General features: G+C 45.3%; 3 non-coding genes across 3 annotated transcripts; 2 read left to right on the top strand and 1 right to left on the bottom strand.

Annotated features, from left to right (window-relative positions):
• Positions 1–645: 645 nt before the first annotated feature.
• TRNAQ-CUG (transfer RNA glutamine (anticodon CUG)) lies at positions 646–717 on the bottom strand. The gene has a single exon. It is a non-coding gene; the product is annotated as a tRNA-Gln (tRNA).
• A 1,932-nt stretch (positions 718–2,649) lies between these two features.
• TRNAN-GUU (transfer RNA asparagine (anticodon GUU)) lies at positions 2,650–2,723 on the top strand. Its single transcript has one exon. It is a non-coding gene; the product is annotated as a tRNA-Asn (tRNA).
• Positions 2,724–10,606: 7,883 nt separating this feature from the next.
• Positions 10,607–10,679, top strand: TRNAV-CAC (transfer RNA valine (anticodon CAC)). The gene has a single exon. It is a non-coding gene; the product is annotated as a tRNA-Val (tRNA).
• The last annotated feature ends 3,515 nt before the right edge of the window (positions 10,680–14,194 follow it).

The following is a 14,194-nucleotide window of genomic DNA, read 5'->3' as shown; positions in this document are numbered from 1 at the left end:
GCGGCCGGGGCTCCCCTTTCTGGCTGAGCTTGGAAAGAAAGGACGAGGTTTCCTGGAGTGAAGGTTCAAATCTTAGCCTAACAGCGGCTTTTCGTGTCCAACGGAGACTTAGGAGCGAGCAGTTCTGAATAAAATGGGTATAAACTGGGATAGGATCCATTGATATTCGGAATAATAAATAGGGCACCTGAATACAATACAGTACTTCCCATCCAGGTCTGGAACCCTCGACCCGAAAGCTAAGACGCTGTCACCCTGGCTGCTCAGCGACGTCACAGCCCCGCACCGCGACCCTTTACTCACAGGGACCAGCGCGCAGTTAGTTACAGGACGTGCGGTGCGAACCCCTCTCGCGGGGCAGGAGTCAGTGGGCGCAGCCTCTGCCTTTTGCCCCCGAGACCCAGGGTGACCCGACGAGGGGGTGCCACCGGCTCGGTCGCTGCGCCCCTGGGCGGCGGGGCCGGGGCCTCCGGTGGCCAGCGACGGGCAGAGTCGCCAGGGTCCAGCGGGGACGCCGCGGGCTCGTCCCCTCACCTGCCCTCCACGTCCGCGTGGACCGCGCGGACCGCGCCTCTCCGGGACGCGGGAGCGGGAAAGCACGTCCCATCTGAGGAGTAAAAAAGTCCTTCTTCTAACTAAGCAGAAAGGTCCCACCGAGATTTGAACTCGGATCGCTGGATTCAGAGTCCAGAGTGCTCACCATTACACCATGGAACCTGCTCGAAACGTGCTCGCTCTATGCCGCCAGAGATGGGGAAGTACTTATTTAGCCTCCACGCGTCCCAGCGATAATCCCAGGGCATTTCTTCTACGGTCCCGACAAGACTTGAATACAGTTGACCCGCGTGGGTGGTCCTCCGTCTTGCTTTCTCTCTGCTCCTCTCCTTTGATTGACTTCTCTCAGTTCACTTGCACCTCAGAAAACGAGGTAAAATCCACTTTGGGCTTCGGGCCAGGGAAGAGCCCCTGAAAGTCTCCATCATAAACCACATATTCTGCCTCAGTTTGCCAGAGTGTCCCATCCTGAGGTAAAATTTCTGCAGATAATAGTGTTACTTTTCTTCGCCTTCACACTTTTCCCATTGCCCAGAGAGGGCAGACGATTGTCAGGGCAGGACTTGGGACTTCCTGGGTCCCTTGGCTACACAGCACCGATGACACTCCAAAGCTGCCACCACCTCCTACGTGTAATATATAAAGTGTGTCCGCAGTGGAATGGGCATGGGAGGCAGGAGACCTCTCCTTTTCTTCTTCATACACTTCTGATGAAGGGGGGCTAAGTTTTTCTTACCACTGTAGATTTGTTAGATTTACCGCGCAAGTAAAAATTAACGTTTACACCAAACACTGAGACAAACCAGGCCATACTCACCAGGGGTGACTCAAAATCAACGACATGCTGTGGAGGCCACAAGGCAGCGCTATGACACTTCGGCAGTCACAGACTCTTTCCTCACAGCGTGGGCAAGTCAGTTTCATTCCAATTTCTTAATATATCATGACCCAGAAGTTGCACGGCTTAAAAGAAGTGTACACATACCCAGGTACCCAAGAGCACTCATTGCTGGGTCATAGAGCACGTGCATCCGAGTTGTCTGACAGTGTATACAGTATTTATGTACACAAAATACCACCACACTAAATATTCACATGTGTAATAGGTATAAGTCCACACTATGTCTCAAAATAATAATCTGCGTTATTTCATTTCCCCTTTACTTCTTCATTTTCTCCCAAAGCCATTCCTCCCCTTATCCAATACACAGAACAGAAAAATTCGCATTAAAAGAAAAGAGCCGTCGGCCAAAAAACAGAGTCAGTAAGATGCCCAGTGTTGCTGGGAGACGTCCCAGGGACTGGACAAGAGTTGACTCAAGGAGGAAGGAGGCCCTTGTTACCAGGAGGAAGTTCACAGCACCGGGCTGAGGAGAAGATGAAACTTCCTTCTGGAAAATCAAGAAGCTGGGCGGCAACAAACAACACAAAGCGCTCCTCCAGGAGAACTTCAAGGTCAGTCAAGGTTTATGAGTGCAAGGACCACAAGGGGTCTCTGGCTGATACAGGAAGAAAAGAAATCCGTGGAAAGGACGTTGAGGGATCACAGAATGGCCGGGAAACCCGGAGCGTCCTGCTGAGTGCCAGACCCTGTTCTGGGCGTGGGGACGCAGGGGCGACCATCACGGCGACTGCTGCCGTTGTGGAAATCGCGTGACGGACACCGGAAACCAAAACACCACACGGGCCCCCGGAGGCCTCTCGGAAGGGTGGGCAAAGTCACATTCATTGGGTGTCGGCGAGGAAACCGGAAGAGCCGTCATGGATGCCCACCGGGAGTTCAGCTATCCTTGGACCCCAATTCGGTTCAGGCGCGGAGGGTCCCGGCCCGGGCTCCGGGTGTCTCCGGGGGCGCTGGCATCTGAGGCGAGTGAGGGGCAAGGCGGGGTCAGGCCATTCTGCTGCCCTTTTAGTTTCGGATAAGGCACCTGAGGCACCAGTTTCAAACAGGATAAAGAACATCATTCATCGCTCTAAACTTTCCGTTTTTCCGAGGCTTTCGAACGGGCACCGTTCTCCTGCGGGACAGGCGGCACATCCTGGGAATTAGTAAGTGTCTACTGCAAAGAGAGTCCAGAAAAGGCATGTGCTGTTGTCTCTGTGGCGCAATCGGTTAGCGCGTTCGGCTGTTAACCGAAAGGTTGGTGGTTCGAGCCCACCCAGGGACGGTGGGAGAGTTTTCTTTTCTTTTTTCTTTTTCCCCAGAACCCATTCAGGGTTTTCGGTGCTGAATACCATTCCAGGTGTTCCATGCTGATTATTACCTGTACATCTGCTTCCACAAAGTTTACCGAACTGTGTTCGGGGTCCTGTCCACCTCACCACTGCTGCCAGTCTTGGGCCACCCCGACTTCCCAGCTCTATTGTCTGTCGTCTCTACTGGACTCCATACTTGCCTAACTCACGACCTCCTGAAAGAGATCAAGGAAGCCACGGTCTGGTGGGATAAAGTCTTTATTCTGCCAAGTCTATAGACTTGGACAAGAAAGTTATATGTTATGTGCCTCAAATTTTTCATCTCTGAACGTTAGTACTTGTTCTGTGAATGATGTTATAAGTGAGCTCATCATCATAATTCTCCTCTGCATTGTTTCTGATAAAGGCCTTTCTTCCATGGTTGTGTATTACTTGGTTTCATGGTTTCACGATGACGAATATGCTGCAACCATCATTATTGTACACACACCTCTGAGCACCCGTGCAGGTGTTTCCATAGCTTAGAGAACTGGAAGTGCAAGTGCTACCTTTAGTGTTTGTATGCTTCTAATGTTGGTAAATGCTTCAAATTTTCCTTCCACAGAAGTGGGACTGAATCATATTCCATTTTATTTTCCAGTCTTTCAATGTCCCTTTCTTCATTTACTTGCCAACACAGCAATCTTTGTATACATCTCTCTAAGATAGTCTAACTAATAAAGGGAGCAGTGCCCTCCCGACATAACTAAGGGGAAGGACAACAGAGGGACATTGTGGGCATTACACAGAGATATTCTATTGCATACGCTCGAAAGCTCAACATTCAATATTTTTAAAATCCTCCAAGAACTGTAATTGTTTTCTCTGCTGACCTAGTCAACAGGGTCCAGAGAAGACTACCCAGAATGACCTCTTTGATAACGTCCTGCCAAGCAACTTATCCAAAGAGAAGAATCTCACTGATCCCAGAGGTTTTTTCCTTCTCCCCTTTTCTCTTTTATTTATAAATTTTGCTTATACTTTTAATTTGATGAAAACAATCTAATGCCTGTCCTTCCTCGTATAAAAAGGGGAATTAGCATGGGAATAAGTGTTTCTGTGTTATTCCTTGTCAGTTTTTTGTTTGTTTCTTTGTTTCTGTGTTTTTTGGCTGTGACTATAAAAGTTAGCCCATCTAAGACACATCGTGGGAGCCAACAGAATCCTGCCCCCCCACAGGTTCCTGCTTCAGACCTGGACCCTTAGAGTTATTAGCTCACGTTTCCTCTGTTCTGTTAAATCTCATGTGCAGAAATTGAGCATTTTGGCTTTTTCATACTGTGTGGTTACTGGACAAGGATTTTCTCTCTCTCCGTCTCATTTGTGCATCACTAATTTCTCCTCTCAGTGCGGGATTCTGGTTTTAATTCTAGGAAGTGAACGTCTGGGGATAATCCCTGTTTGGTGGTGGTTTACAGGGATCCATTCGCTGTTAGGTAGAAGATGACAGCTAATCTGGACCATGAGACTTTCTTGTCTGACGCTTTTCCTGAGGATTCTGGTATTTCCTGGTATGTGACACCGCAGCAGTGAGAAGCTGTCCACCTCTTGTCTTTCCTCTATTTGGTAAAAACCGCGTGGGCCAAGGCAATCCTTGTCAATAACTGCAAAAGTGTAGTAGCTACAATAAGGATGATCTTAATATGCAATGGTTCCCTTATAAGGAGCTCCACAGTAATAAGGGGATTAATACAGGAAGAATATTGAACTTTTAGCATGGAATACGCAGATTTCTTTCATTGGTATACTCAAGATTCTAAATAACTGAAAAAAGTCAAACAAATGTCCTTTAGGGATTACTTAAATCAGACTACAGAAAGCTGAGGAAAGACATTTATATTATTACAAACAAGCAACAAAGCCAGCAACATGAGCACTTGTGACAACCCTACAAGTCAAGAGTTAAAGTTTCCAGAACTGTAAGCCAGTTCAGTCCTTAATACAGATGGATGAGGAGCAATGACGTCATGCACAGATACATACCCTGGAAACTCAAAAGCATATCACAGAAGTACTCCGATTTTCACTAATGAACTTCCTTCAAGGACCTATGTGGCTGACTTATTTCATTTTGTTTCCCTCACTGTTAGTTGCTGTTAATGCATATCGTGGCCTCTGCTTTCACCTTAAATAATGCGCACTAGTTTGATGAATTTTTTTCCCTTTAAATATATTTTCTCAGAAACAAAGCAATATACTTTCTATTCCTTGGGATAGAATAGACAAATTTGGCCTCTAAAACTTTAAATTAATTAAAAATTAGTTTCCCAATTAATTTCAGAAAAGTAATAATCACTTATGTAAATATAAAATAAGAAAATTAAGAATTTCTGGGAAAAATGCATTACTACTTATGCTTTCAATGTGGTATTTATATGAGGAAAAATTTTGTTGTTGAATTGGTGGCTAGGAACTATAACAGATTTAGCTGTAGATTAAATTAATGGTCTTGATTACTGGGAAGAACAGTGAGAAATGAAATGAAATTGATTACAAAGACGACCGTTAATACTTTTAAGCAATTTAAATAATTTATACATTTTATATATAATGACATGTAAAATGTTTATGTCATGTGGTGTGTTTTTATCGAGGTTACTCGGAAAACTTAGATTGGTTTAATAATTTTGGTCTATAAATGACTATATATATTTTTTCAGATTATCTTATAATGTAGAAAATAATGGTGGTATAATATTCTGGTATGTACGTCTTGACTTTATTTTGGCTTGAACATCTGAGTTAAATCGGACTTTTTAAATTTCTTATACTGGTTGTACCAGTTAAATAAGGAAACATATTCAGGAAGATTTCAATGTCATTGAAAAAATCATTTAAATTTATGTGTTGAAGTATATTAAATATACTAGTCAAGTACATTAAATATACTAATATCTTTAAAGAGGAATGAATACTTGTAATTCTAGAAAACAGACGACTCAATTATTCTGCTTACAATTTCTGGTAAATATTTTTAGGTGTCATCTAATATGTGATTCCATATATACGAATATATGATTCCAACATTTTCAGGTTCCAACATGTGTCCGCTTAAATTACAAGTTCAAGAGTTAACTTTAATCCTTTGACTAACATTAAATTGATTTAATTAACGAATCATCTTTGGTTGCCTGCAAATTCTGTCTTTGTGCTTCCCATTTGCCGTGATTTCCTGATAGGTTGGCTGACAACAGCGCTTTCGTTGGGGAATGCTGTTGTTTTCTGGGTTCACATATATTTCTATAGTTTGTAGGTTTGCGGCTGGGGCTGTGGCTATTCTTATGTGTTCCCTTGACAAGAGTTCAGTAGCGTGGCTTGTGTTTTCACTGCTCTGACACGGCAGAATCATAACCTTAATGCTGCGCACTGCACAGCCTCTGAAACCTTCTCAATCGCCTCCTTGCTTCTCGTTACACATTCATTTTTTGCATCGCCCTTGCTTTTTATCACAGCAAGCACCAAAATCCAGCTTTGCACAGAAATGATATCATTGAAAAAAATGTAGGATAATCTAATGTTGGCAGATTTTACTATGTAAATTACACCTCAATAAAGCTTACATTTAACAAAAAAGGACGAAACCAAATGTTGACAGGATGGAGAGCACTGGAAATTCTTATTCATTTCTGGAAAGGGTATTCAAAAGTTCAACAGGTTGGAAGAAAATTTGGCAGCATCAGCTGAGGGTCATCCATACACAGTTACATGCTGTGGCCCAGAAATCGCACTTTTAGCTGTGCAATACCTTTGACCTGTGCTCTCCAATATGATAGGTACAAGCCACATGTAGCTACTGAACACTTGAAAGTTGCTAGGGCCACAGGTTGTAATGATAATATTTTGATATAGTAAGTCTCCTAAAACATTAAAATAGATTAAACTAGAAAATTCAAAATTCCTTGTGACAGGTTTGAAAACTAATAAAGGGAAACGTCACTAAAATGAAGTCGGGAGACCAGAAGTGGGAGCTCTCATGGGGTACCACTCAAGTTCAAAGACAGGAAGTGTCGTCAATTACAGACCCAGACAGAAGAAGCATCAATAGGAAAGAATCATGGATTACAGGCCCCAACAGAAAAACATGTACTTTGCATCTCCTGCAGGAAAGCAGCAACTTGGAAATTAGAAACCGTCACCACCCTGAACTTTCACTTTCCTTCAAAGGGCTTGGGTTCACAACAACCTCCCTCAGCTTCCTCCTCTTTCTGTTAAGTAAGGTTCCTTCCTGTCTTCTGTTTGTGGGACTTGCCTATGGCTTTTGCTATAGTTTGCTTGTCCTGAATTGCAATTCTTCCGCTATTCCTGAATAAACCCTTTTTGCTGGAAAAAACTAAAAAAAAATCCCAACTTTTATATATTTCTAAAGTTTTTACATTTATTTTGCTTCTTTGTTTTTGGCTGGGTTGGGTCTCCGTTGCTCGGCTATGGCTTTCTCTAGTTGCTGTGATTGGGGCCTACTCTTCATCGTGGTGGCTTCTTTTGTGGCGGAGCATGGGATCTCGGCACGCAGGCGTCAGTAGTTGTGGCATGAGAGCTCAATAGTTGTGGCTCACGGGCTCTAGAGCGTAGGCTCAGTGGCTGGGGTGCACGGGCTTAGTTGCTCCACAACACGTGGGATCTTCCCAGACCAGGGCTTGACACAATGTCCCCTGCATTGGCAGGCAGATTCTTAACCAATGTGCAACCAGGGAAGCCCCTAAATATATTATTTTTAAAGTCAACACTGGCATTATTCTGCTGGAATGGGGTGCGCTAGAAAAATGTGTATGTTCACCAAAAGTCAAAAAAAAATATTCATACCTTTTCAGAATATCCTCAACTGGAAACAACTGAAATGTCCAACAGTAGAAATCTATGGAGAGTTATATTCTTACAAGGACTACACACAGAGACAAAGAACTACGTGAAAAATAGGGTTAAATTTCATAGACATAATGTTGAGTGAAAGAAGTCAGACCCATGCCCCTCCAGGCCCCCAAACCCAGTGCATGCCCTGTGATCCAATTTATGTGAAAGTAACAGGCAGAGAGGTTGGAAGGGGTATGTGCGTGATACTCTGAGCTCTTGCATGGGAAGAGTCATGAGGAAGCCTTTTGTGGTCTGGTCGTTTTCCATACCTTAGTTATCCAGGTTGCTTCATCAGTTATTCACGTTGGTGTACACTGGTAATGGTTGGGGAACTGTACATTCTTTGTACTTTATTCATATTATGCCTCATTTTTAAAAAATTTAATGCCACTTGGTAATTGTTAAAGTGATGTTGATACTTTTCTTCTGCTTTGTCCTGGGTTAGGAGGAAAAGTAAGTTCAAAGTACTTACTGGGATATTTTTGTTGTCCTCAGATTTCTGGCTTCCCTTCAGTATCGGATGTCTGACTACTTACTTATATGTTGCTCAAGCCATGACCCTAAGCTGACATTCCACTGTTCTTACTGCGGCAAAGAGAGAAGCAAGAGTTCATGATCAAATCTTGCTCTGTTAAGAATCAATATGAGTCAAGGAAGGGGGAGGGTATATGAAATTGAGAAATTCTGATGAGGATAGTAGTTCAATTAGGCTTAAGTAACGCAGAGGTGCCAAAGGGAGGACACTGGCAGGTCGTCCACAAAGAACAGCCGCCACATTCACGTCACCGCTAAACTCTGAAGAAATTTTGGAGCCTCCACACATAGCCAAAACCCTTTACCTGATTAGTTCGGAACGTCACTAGATTAACCCGTCCAGACTAGGTGTTTGATGGCTTTCAGCTCTCTGTTCCTCAAGGAAAGGGAAAACTCCCCTTTCTCAGGCTTTGTGTGTGTGTGTGTGTTTGTGTGTATGTGTGTGTGTGTGTGTGTGTGTGTTTCCTCTCTTCTCTTTTCTGGCTCTTTTATAAATCCTGTCTTTTTTAATGACAACATCCTAATAACTGTCTCCCATTTTTATTAGGAACCATGTGAGCTAACTCATTCAAAATCTCTTTACTACTTGAAGTAAGTCAGAAAGAGGGAAAGAAATATCGTACATTAACGCATATATGTGGAACCTAGCAAAATGGTTCAGATGAACCGGTTTGCAGGGCAGAAAGAGAGACACAGCTGTAGAGAACAAACATATGGACACTAACGCGGGGAAAGTGGCAGAGGGGTTCGTGGTGCTGGGGTGAATTGGGAGATTGGGATTGACATATATACACTAATATGTATAAAATTACTAATAAGAACCTGCAGTATAAAAAATAAACAAAATTCAAAAATAATCTCTTTACAACTATTGTTGAAGTATGATTTTTATATTCACATCTGTATACACTATATTGGTAGCTTTGAAATGTATTCTTGGGTGGAGACTGCCATGGAAAAGGGAAGTTTAGGCCTTAAATTGTTGAAAGATAGGTCCTTCTTAGTCTTTAAATAGACAGTTTCCAGTTAGTATGTGTTTAACAAGCTCATCGTCATTCTCTCTGCGTCTAACGTCGTTGCTTCTCCAAAGGTCCTGTTTCCTCTTTCTCCTTTTCTTCTTCTTCATTTCGTTAATTAGTTTGGGGAGTTTTGTAGGCCTACCTTTCAATTTTCTTTTCCTTTTGAAATCTTGGAGGTTGAACAAGGAAGGGATGCAAATCTCAGTGAAGTTTTCTCAGTTACTCATGAGCATGGTGCCAAGGGGAAGGGCTCTGGAGGCAAAGTGCCTGGGTCTGAGTGCTGGCTCTCACTGTCACGGGGGTGAGACCCTCAAAAGGTTAGCTCAGCTTTTCAGTGCCTCAGTGTTATCATTTGCAATAAGGGGTGGTAAAGTCCTACACTATCTTCCAGGGTTGTTATGTGGACTTAATAAGTTATTCCAGAGTAAAGCACTGAGGAACAGTGCTGGCCACTCAGTAAGGCTCGAGAAAGCTGCTATTATCCTTATTGTGAAGTCTTTTATTTCCCCTTCTAACTGTACCACTGCTGACCTTCAACATTCCCCAGAACAAATTACGATTGTTTAGCTGACCTCTTCTCCCTCATATAAGTGACCTGCATCTGGAAAACTGGTTGGTGTGGATGGTGATCTAACTGGTGATCTAAAGGCAGTGGGGGACTGGATCCAACTTCATCAGCTTCTTGGACCCTGGGCAGGCATGACGATCGTTTAGCTCACGGTAGACAATCTCTTGCACATGTTTCTATAGCAAGAGCTTTTCACAGATAGTCAGACATACCTTAAGTATTATAAGAAAAGGGCAAGTATGCACCAGTGACCTGTCTTTTTGGTTGTTGTTGTTTGAAGAAATCAGAGGAAGAAAATAGAATTTACCTGGAAGTTGTAGATTTCCTCCTTCAGTTATGATGGAGTGTTTGTAGCAAGCTGGCATTCACCCTGAAAACGACTAAGTCAAGTGTGGATTAAAGGAATTCTGTTTGAAGGCTTTGGAGAAATGCAGCTAGGACCCACAGGATCAGCTCCAGAGAGAGAAAAGCTCACTGGAATGAACCTAATTCTCTACCTTTTCCCCTTAGGCCCAAAGGGCACTTGCGCGAATCCCCGGCTCCCGCGGCTTCTGGGAGCTGATGAGTCAGCGGGGCGACTCCTGCACTCGGGGGCATAGCTGTGGATCCGAGGACTCTGCGGTCGGTGCGGGAGCCCAAAGGCCGACTGTGGGAGACTCGGGGGGTCCTCCCTTCGGGGCAGGCTCGGAACCCTAAAAGCAGGGCCTCTCGGAAGCCGCAGTCTCCTTGCCTGAGAGTTCTTGGGGCTTCAAGTTTCATTCTTCAGTTAAACAACTTGGCGAGTAGGGCAGTGCTGGCAGGACCTACGGATTTCAGGGATGTGTCACTGAGCTGTAGCACCCGCCGTGTTTCCGTAGTGTAGTGGTTATCACGTTCGCCTCACACGTCAAAGGTCCCCCGTTCGAAACCGGGCGGAAACAAACGTTCTTCCTTTCTGAAACTTTTACCTTCCCTTTCAAAAAAGCAAAACGGCCGAAAGGCAGGGGCTGAGGCAGCGGGCGCAGCTGCATTTTCCATCCCCAAGGGACAGGCCAGGAGTTCCGTTGCTGCCTGAGAGCCTGCTCAGCGCTAGGAGCCAGCCCTCCTTTCTCCGCTCTGAGTCACTGCGGAGTCCAGGCCACAGCCAGCTGACCCAAGCGCGGAAAGGACAAGGCTGACTTCGGCTCATTTTTACATCCGGAAATCCCCTCACCTCCTAAGCAGGCGCCTAAATCTCTTGCACATGTTCACGCGAGTTATGTCTCTGGAAACCAAGGAGTTCATCCCTGGCTTGGCTTCACACAAGTTCATCCCTTCACACTTGGCTTTCCCCCACCTCGCCACACTTACGCAACAGTTTGATTTGCGTGACGAAACAAAAGAGACCGAACCCAACTGTGCACCGGGGACTCGAGCCAAAGACACGGAAATGAACAATGTCAGGCTCCACGAACTGAGCTGGTCGCGGAGGGGAAGGAGCCCGTACCGGTGCCGTTAACCAGGAGAGCCCCCAGAGCCAGGGCAGACATCAGGAAGTGGACGGATCCGCCCATCACCTGTTGACATCGCAGTCGGCACCTGACTCAAGAGAAAACCGAGGTTCACAGAGCATGACCTTGGCTCGGCAGCACAGAGCACTGAAGCTAGACCAGGACGGACCTTGTGTCCTGTGTCAGAGCCCACAGCGTCGCCCAAGACTGCAGATGTGAAGGGTGATGAGCAGCCGGGCAAGGGCTGGGAGCCTTGCACAGCTGCATTCAGCCCTGGGCTTCTGGGAAATTTCCGTTCCTGCTCTCTGGGTCTCTGAAGTGTAATCGTTACTTTTACAACTTTCATCTGGAGACGCTAAGTCCAGGCCCCTCAATGGTTCCCTGGTGGTCTAGTGGCTAGGATTCGGCGCTTTCACCGCTGCGGCCCGGGTTCGATTCCCGGTCAGGGAAGCCTTTTTCCTTTTTTTTCCTTTTTTTCCCCTTCAGCATCTCCACTGGCAGGAGTCTTCCTCTTCCTGCCCCGACCAGAGCTGTGTTTATTTCAAGGTTCAGATGCAGAAGAGCTTCTGCATTGAGTCCCCAAATGCCGGTGGGTCCTGGATCAGAATCCTTGACATCGCGCAGGCTGGAGGAGGTGAGATGTAATGAACAGCCTGGGCTGGCCAGCTCTCGCCTCGGCTCTTTTCTCCCTGCATGTTACAAACCCGAAGACTTGTTTACAGAGTTTTCATCCCAAGAGCATCGGGGACACGAGTTCATTGAAAACCAAAAGGAAAACCCTTTGAAACATACAAAAAAGTTGCAAGAGTAATAACATCGTATATTCTATACGTAAGTGCACAGTAAACATTTTCGCACGTTGGGTTTCTCACTCTCTCTCCATATATAAGAATGGCGACACCACATGAGAGTTCCTTGCAGACATCTCCACTCAAGATTGCTCCTTTCGTTTGGCGTGTCTCTCAAAGCCAGCTTCTGCAGGACTTGTCCTCCAAGACCAGGGGAAGCCTTTGTCCTCGCGGGGACGCCCCCTTGCCCTTTCAGGAACCTGAAATCCGTTCTCTTCAGGCTGTAGAGAAGCTTCAGGAGGAGTTTTATTCAGCTCCCCCCGAAGTGCAGGCCAGGCACGTTCTGTGCTAGTAGGAATCCCCCCGGACCGGCTGCCCTCCGGTCTCCTCCCGGTTGCCTTGGCGGGCAGTGGGGTCTTGGGTCAGCCTGAGCGCTGGAACCGCCTACCTGGGGAAAGGCCCTTCAGGGAAGTGCAGCTGCCCCTTGGCTGTTGCCTGGATCTCTGTGCCCTACAGGGAGCGTAAAGGGTTCTGACAGGACACAAAGGTGACGAATCCTTCCCTGTAGTGAGTGGGAGGATGAGAGGAGCAGATGGGAAATGCGTCAAAGGCAGGGGGAGTATTCTCAAGTGCTTGTCAGAATTGTCTGCATGGGTGGCTGCCCTATGATAATAGTGCTTAGTGTTGTCTTTTCCTGACCTTGACCCAGTCTCAGGTCCAGTGTGATTAACTGCTCTAAATCGTCCGTTTTTCTGAGGCTGTGAACTGGTAGAATTTTCCTGCGAGAAAGGCGGCACATCCTGGGAATTCGTAAGTGTCTACTCCACAGAGAGTCCAGAAGAGTCACGTGCTGCTGTCTGTGTGGCGCAGTGGGTTAGCGCGTTCGGCTGTTAATCGGAACGTTTGTGGTTCGAGCCCACCCAGGGATGGTGGTTGAGGTTTTAGAACTCATTCAGCCTTTTCCGTGTTGATTACCATTCCCGGTGTTCCATGCTGATTATTACCTGTACAGCTGCTCCCACAAAATTTACCTAATGCAGTTCGGGGTCCTGTCCACCTCCCGACTGCTGCCAGTCTTGGGCCACACTCCCCTTCCCAGCTCTATTGTCTGTCGTCTCTATTGGACTCTATACTTGCCTAACTTACAGCCTCCTGAAAGAGATCCAGGAATCCCCGGTCTGGTGGGATAGTCTTTATTCGGCCACGTCTATAGACTTGGACAAGAAAGTCATATTTTATGTGTCTTAAACTTTTCATCTGTGAACGTTAGTAATTGTTCTATGAATGATGTTAGCAGTGAACTCATCATCATAATTCTCCTCTGCATTATTTTTGATACAGGCCTTTCTTCCATGGTTGTGTATTACTTGGTTTCATGGTTTCACGATGACAAATATGCTGCAACCATCATTATCGTACACACACCTCTGACCACTCGTGCAGGTGTTTCCATAGCGTAGAGACCTGGAAGTGCAAGTGCTACCTTTAGTGTTTCTAATGTTGGTAAATCCTTCAAATTTTCCTTCCACAGAATTGGGACTAAATCATATTCTATTTTATTTTCCAGCCTTTCAATGTCCCTTTCTTCATTTACTTGCCAACACAGCAATCTTTGTATACATCTCTCTATGATAGTCTAACTAATAAAGGGAGCAGTGCCCTCCCGACATAACTAAGGGGAAGGACAACAGAGGGACATTGTGGGCATTACACAGAGATATTCTATTGCATATGTTCGAAAGCTCAACATTCAATATTTTTAAAATCCTCCAATAACTGTAATTGTTTTCTCTGCTGACCTAGTCAACAGGGTCCAGAGAAGACTGTCCAGTATGACCTCTTTGATAACGTCCTGCCAAGCAACTTATCCAAAGAGAAGAATCTCGCTGATCCCAGAGATTTATTCCTTCTCCCGTTTTCTCTTTTATTTACAAATTTTGCTTATAATTTTAATTTGATGAAAACAATCTAATGCCTGTCCTTCCTCGTATAAAAAGGGGAATTAGCATGGGAATAATTGTTTCTGTGTTATTCCTTGTCAGTGTTTTGTTTGTTTGTTTGTTTCTGTGTTTTTTGGCTGTGACTATAAAAGTTAGCCCATGTAAGACACATTGTGGGAGCCAACAGAATCCTGCCCCCCCACAGGTTCCTGCTTCAGACCTGGGCCCTTAGAGTTAT

Source organism: Globicephala melas, chromosome 1 (assembly GCF_963455315.2).
Source record: "Globicephala melas chromosome 1, mGloMel1.2, whole genome shotgun sequence".
In the NCBI taxonomy this organism is placed as follows: Eukaryota; Metazoa; Chordata; class Mammalia; order Artiodactyla; family Delphinidae; genus Globicephala; species Globicephala melas.
The sequence above is the reverse complement of the archived record's forward strand: the minus strand, read 5'-3'. Positions and strand labels throughout refer to the sequence as shown.